Source organism: Camarhynchus parvulus, chromosome 2, assembly GCF_901933205.1.
Source record: "Camarhynchus parvulus chromosome 2, STF_HiC, whole genome shotgun sequence".
Lineage (NCBI taxonomy): Eukaryota > Metazoa > Chordata > Aves > Passeriformes > Thraupidae > Camarhynchus > Camarhynchus parvulus.
The window spans coordinates 13,653,016-13,659,830 of record NC_044572.1 but is presented as its reverse complement, the minus strand read 5'-3'; positions in this window follow the sequence as shown (position 1 = coordinate 13,659,830).

Sequence of the window (6,815 nt, the reverse complement as noted above, 5' to 3'; positions counted from 1 at the left end):
CAGAAAATAAGGTTGTACTCCTAAAGACTTTGTAATCTATTTCTAAAAGTCTGCAGTAAGGCCAGCTGGACTCTGGTGAAGATGCACATGCTGATGTCTCTCGATTGTGCTAAAAGGGTGTGTGCACAGAAGGCCAGTGCAAGCCAGCAAGATGCCCCAGAGAGAATGCTGATCCTGTGAATCCACAGACATGGGTGCAGTTGGAGATGACAAAGGATATTTGTGCGGAAAGGTCAATAAATTCACCTCATGAGGGTTGGGAACCTGAAGGGAAAGAAGAGGGAAGGTGTGACTAGAGAGGGGTAGTGCTGAGAGCTGGAAGGTAGCTGGGATCAACCATGGAAGGAGAAAGGGGCCAAGAGACTCATGGTCAGCTCCTCCACAGAGACCTACAAGCAGCCCTGGGATATTTGCTTTGTTACAGCTTCCATCCAATATCAAACAAAGCATCCAGCTAGAACAGGCCGTTCTCTTGCCAGTTCCCTGTGGCACCCCAGCCTAAGACTTTGCTAGTTTCGTGTGTGTTTTTGTTTTAATAATCATATAAGAGGATTTCAGATATTTTTCCCCTGGTGCTTTCACTCCATTTAGCATTGTGAAAATCTCCTCTGCTTTGTAGTTTAGCTCTGCCTAGGGTTTGTATTTTGCACGCTCTGATTGAATGAGGGCACTAATCCAACAATGGGGTTGCCCATGAAAATTTGTTCAACCTTTGCTTCAAGTTATAAAAAAAAAAAAATCCCTGCTTCTCACAGAGATGGAGATTGACTTTATTAGGTCAAGGTTTATTCAAAATTAAAATACTGAACCATATTATCAAGCTAAACCCAATAGTGACAAAAACTGTGATCCTGAAATCTCACCCAGAGACGCACCTCACTTTCGATTTCCAGACGTTCCGGATAGGTGATGTCTCACTCTGTGCATGCCCAGAACTGCCCCAGCCTCAGCGGGGCCCAACAGCTCAGCACTGCAGCCTGAGCAGGCTCCAGAGCCCAATGTCCCCTAAGGGGCTCTGTCTGAAGGGTGTTTTCAGAACACAAACAAGATTAGGCACCCCATGAAGTGCACTGATGGCAGATACTTCCTTTTAAAATAGAGCCAAGGGAAGCCAGCAACCTTCTCACCTATCCCTTCTATTTAATAGCCTGGGGGGAGAGCACACACCCAGGAAGAAGACCCAGGCTCAGTTCCCTACACTGAGCCCAAGATAATCCAAAGCAGCCTCTTAGAGGCACCTTGCTAAGGTTCACCTGGCAGCAAGCCCTCTCCAACCCTGCTACTGGAGCTGCCAAACACAAGGGAATTCAGGACCCCACCAGGCCAGACTGAAAGCACACTCCCATGTCCTGGATGCCTGGAGCAAATTTTGGCTTCTGCTCCCAGATGAGTCCTCACATTTCTTCAGATCTATAGCACCACCCACCATGATGATGAATCTATGAATACAAGTATTCTGTAATATAAAAGGTTAAAATATCTAAATCTTCTTACTATGGGCTTGCCCTGTCTATTCCAACTAGATCACTATACCCAACATCTAAAATCCTTTCTTAATACTTGTTTCTGCCACAAAAAATGGGAAAAAAACCACAAACCTATAAAGACTTTGGAGGAAAAAAATAAGCAAACAGCTTTCAGACAGAAAATCTCAAAACATGTAAGAAGGCATTAAGTGGTGCAGGCCCAGCCTTCAAGTAACAGGATTTATTATACCCGTTTTCTACTGTCACACCTCCCCCTTCCCCAGTTAGCTGCAGCCTGTTTCAAAAGCTAAGCCAAGTATAGATTTCTGGCTCCGTTCCCAACCCATTACTCTGCTTCAGGGCTTCTCCCATTCTCTTCTGCTCACTTGGAACTCACATAACAGCATTGCTAAGCCATTTCAAAAGGTTGGGAAAGAAAGTTTGGTATCTGCACCTGTAACTCTCATCGCTTTCACGATTTCCAGCTTCTTCCTTAAGCCAAGTTTAGATCCCTCATTTAACTGACATGTAACATCCTCAGATGAGGAGCCCTTTATTTTCAATAAGGGTTCAGAAACTCACACTATCAGATAACCCACACAAAACTCAAAGAAAGAAGGTTTGGGATTGAGGAAGCAGCTAACAGGAACACAAGGAATGAGGGTATTAAGAGAGGAGTAAATTATGGGGAATCAGACATGGAGCTTCTAATTTGTTATGTGTGCTTAAAAACTACCCAGCTGGTGTATGTTAGGGATTTTTCCTGCCTGAGACAAAATTATGCATCACACATCAAAACATACAACATATGCCTGCACTGTTCTCTCTGCATCTACCTATTCCTCCATCCCATGCACCCTTAAACCCCAAAACTATATATTTCCCCACCTTTCTAGGGCCCTTCTACTCTGATTTGTCTGTGAACAACTTCACACCTATCTTGTTTCTTAGCCCTTCTCTCTCTCTGTGGTCTTGGCAAGAGGATGATCAACACCTTTCAAAAGCTGCTGTACTGCCCCAGCCTCCTCTTCCCACAACAACAAACAGTTACCTCTAGCCAGGAGTCCAGTGGAAAAGCAAAGTACATTTTTCTGTGAGATGTTCTATCCTTGCATGGCGAAGGCATTTAATTGAGATGCAAAGCTCCTTCCCCCTTTACCCCTCTTACCCAAATTTGCTAAAAGGTTGCAGCTGTCTCAGCAGAAATGCATCACAGCAGGTCCTAATACTCATTAGGAACATTGAAATCCCAGAATATCCTGAGCTGGAAGGGCCCCACAAGGATTACTGAAGTCCAGTTCCTGGCCCTGCACAGGACAGTCCATGAACACCAACCCCATTACCCAAAATCTTAATAGCATTGCAGCAGCAGGAGTTTGTCTTTCCAGCTTCCAAGCGTGTGTGCACAAGTTTCACTCTGTTTGTGCCCTGAACCCTCCAAGATCTCCTTGCTGGGTCCCGGGCAGCTCACCTTGCTTCAGCAGCTGCCAAATCCGGGCTCCATAATGGAGAGGGTTTCCTCTCCTGGAACACAGCCGGGAAGAGGCGGCTGATGCCGCTGGGACCCAGCTCAGCAGCCGCAGCAACCTCTGCTGGCAGGAGGCTGCAGCGGGGCCCCTGCTCCGCCGACAGCCTCAAGCATCTCGAACCTGGCCTCAACCTGACCAGGGAGAAGCAATACAATTCCATTTCTGCATATTTGGCTTCCCAGTATTCGACCTTTCCAGCAGAATGTATGGCCACATTGGTCCCCCACCCTGTCACTAGGGGTGGGAAGTCCTTAAACCAGCAGAGATGCTGCTGTAACTCTTCGAGGAAAGCACCCAATTTCCCACAGCCACAATGAATTCTGCTGCTCGGAGCCAGCAGGGGAATCACACTGCAGTAGTGGCTCCAGGGAAAATGAGCACTGCTAAAAGCAGGTTTGATAGCTTTTTGCCACCTTCCCCAAATTTTCGCAATCAGCCAATGTCCCTGTTGAGTAAAGAACAATCTCATTGTGCAAAAGCAGAGCACTGGAAGGATATTTCCCCTCCATGTTGCAACATAAGCGAAAAATATTGATTTTAGAGGAGTTGTCACCAAATGTAACTGCTCTAAAATTTCTGAAAGCCTTTGTAGCCTCCAGGAGAGTCTGAATAAAGAGATGTTCTGTCACAGCTGTTTCCTCCATTACCACAGGTGATAGCTTGAAAAGGAGTTTGCATTGCTGTTGTCCATACTTTAACTAGCACATAGCTAAGTGGAAATTTTCACAAGCTTTTTATACACTTAAAAATGAAAAATATATCCCACAAAGGGTTTCTAAGGACAACAAAAAGTTAATCCAAAATACTACTCTCTAGCACATGAAGCACTAAATGCTTGTTTTCAGCACTCTGTAGGAGAGGTATCAAAACTTTAGTCTGTATGGACAGGATTTAATGGGATTTTTAGTTTCATAATTAAAAAAGCAGACACAACCATAGCAAGAAAACCTGGTTTAAGTATCCAAGGGCTCACTTAAGCACAACAGTAATAAAACCACATTCTAAGGAAGGCTAGGCCAAACCACTTGCTACAGAAGCAGACAGAGGAGTAGAAACTTGTGACATACCTTTACAGGCACAGATTTTAAAGAAGTGTTAAGGGGCTACGTACAAGTGTCATATACAAAATGTAGTATGTACAATTGTCATGTACAAAATGTGCTATGTAGGCACTAGAGCCTAGCAGGTATGGCATGAAAGGAGCAGGTCACAGTGAGGAGGTGGATGCAGCAAGAACAGCCCCTGCAAAGAGAAACAACTTTCCCTTGTCTGGAGCTCAGGCAGCCAAGCACTGCTGCAGAGGTGCAACAGCAGAATGGCCATTTCAGACAGTGTGGAAGGGAATTCTGAAGGATGCGAAGCCGAGAGTGCACATTGACAAGAAATGTGGATTAAATATTCCACAAAACTGCTTTCAAAACAAACTTCTTGAAGATCTTTTCAAAAGCCTGTATTTATTTTACAAAAGGATTTATAAACCAACAACAACCAAAAAAAAGTAAAAAAGTCAAAGGCAAATCCAAGCATAAACCAGCTATTTTACCTGTCATATTTTCATCTTTGTCATTGTGGATGACCCACATAACCTACAGTTTCCTGAGCCACCTCAGTCAATACACGATTAAGAGTTTATCCCATGCTTCCTGGTGTTTTTATGCACAGAGTTTCTGATCTTTGTCCCTATATTAAAATTACGTTCACGCAGATCACAGCCTCCTTTGCCACCTGTGAATCCCCAGGGCCGTGTCCCTGCACCTTCCCCCAGCCCAAAGGGTGACGGTGCTCCCGCTCTCCCTGGGCTCTGCTGCCAAAGCCAGGCTTGTCCTTGCACCTTAGCCCAGCCCAAAGGGTGATGGTGCTCCCGCTCTCCCTGGGCTCTGCTGCCAAAGCCAGGCTTGTCCTTGCACCTTAGCCCAGCCCAAAGGGTGATGGTGCTCCCGCTCTCCCTGGGCTCTGCTGCCAAAGCCAGGCTTGTCCCGACATGCGGCCCTTAGCGCACGGGAACCCTACCAGGAAGGCAAGGAGCAGATATTCCAGCTCTGCCTGTCAAGTCTGCATTTCAAAGGTTGTTCCTGGGTGTGGGAAAGAATAAAGAGGGTCTGCCAGTCCACATGCAAAACTCTGTGCTCTGCTGCCCCAGCTGCCAGGCTGTCGCTCAGGGCCGGAGCACGTCCCCACCCATCCCTCCCCACTGTAGTAATACCAGGCGTGCTCAGGGGCACAAGCTCTGCTTCTTTCCCATCTTATCTGCCAAACTACACACGTCCTTTAAAATACACATTGTAAAAAGCTGAATGCCCAGTGCTCTGAAAGAGAGAGAGCATCCAAAACAGGCAAGGCTACTGCCTTGAGGAAAGAGGGTTAAGGAGCAGCTAGTGGAGTTTCTCAATTATGTCACTCAAAAATAATAGAATGGTTTTGGTTGGAGAAGACCTTAAAGACCACCTTACTGCCAATCCTTGCCATGGGCAGGGACACCTTCCACTACACCAGGCAGCTCAGAGCCCCATCCAGTCCATCCTTGTACTCTTCCAGGATGGATGACGGGTATTCATTTGTGGGGTTTTCTCCATGGATAGAGGTTTTTTAATGCTAGAGCCTATTTTCATGCAGATGGATGGTTTCCTTAGCCCAAAATCTGTTGTTCCCAAGAGGGAATACTGCTGTTCCCAAGAGGAATGTTACATCTTCCGAAATCTCTTTCACCAGCTGCAACGGGCACATCTCTGATTCACAGCCACGACTCAGATTTTAAGCAGGGGATGTTTTGTGGGTGTACATCTATTCTCCTCAATTTGTGGCTGCAGTAAGGCTTAGATACACCATTACCAGAACACTAAAACATGTGCCAGCAGACACCCACTTGGGGGAAGGGAGAATTTCACTTGGAATCACTGAGACAAGGCTACAGATGAGGTTCACATGACTCCTTTTCATGGCTTCAGATGGCAGTCAGGCAGAACATACGGGCAAACCCGTAAGCATCGTTTTGAAAGCCCAGTTTCCAAGTCTTTTTGAGTTGCCAGATGGTGAGATGACCCCTAAACGTAAATGCTCAAATATTCATTACTGCTATCTAGCAGTAATATATCTAGTGATATCTAGATTACTAGCTATCACTTAAATCTATTAAGAACATCAACCAGCACAGAGGATGCAGACTGCATACAGAATTCTGGCCACTGCCACTTTCCTACTGCACTGAGAAGCAGATGGCTCTTCAGTTACCAACCCACTGATGGAAACTCACACCCCCAGCCCCAGCTCCCACAGGAAGATATTAATGACTAAATTACAAGTCCCTTGTCTAAATTATTGTTTTCTAGTCCCTTGAATATTGCAATGAAAAATACACAAAAAGCCATGGGAAAGAGGTAAGAGCTCACCCTTTTGAATTTCAAGCCAGTTTAAGTTTGTACACATCCAGGAGAGGTGACAGGCCTTGCTTGCCTTATAAAGACTGGGGCACTCTTCTGGTCAAGGAAAGAATGAAAACAGACTCAAAAAGGCCAAGTGTCATGTTTCTTAAATGCCGAAAGCACCACCACTTGTGCCTCTATTTAAGAGACCAAACCCTAAGGAGAGCATGTGATGTGCTGGATTCTGTGCACTACATCAGCTTCCAAAGCACAAGGATCAGAGGATCATTTATATCCTCCCACTGACAGGCTCCTCTTGATCAGCTCCAGGCAGCACCTCACTCCACGGATCTCACTACTCTGAAGGAGCCAAATGTCTAGCATTTCTTCAAACAAATCTCACAAAACATCCTGAACTGGCTTCAAATATTCAGATGAGTACACAGTATCATGAGTTTCAG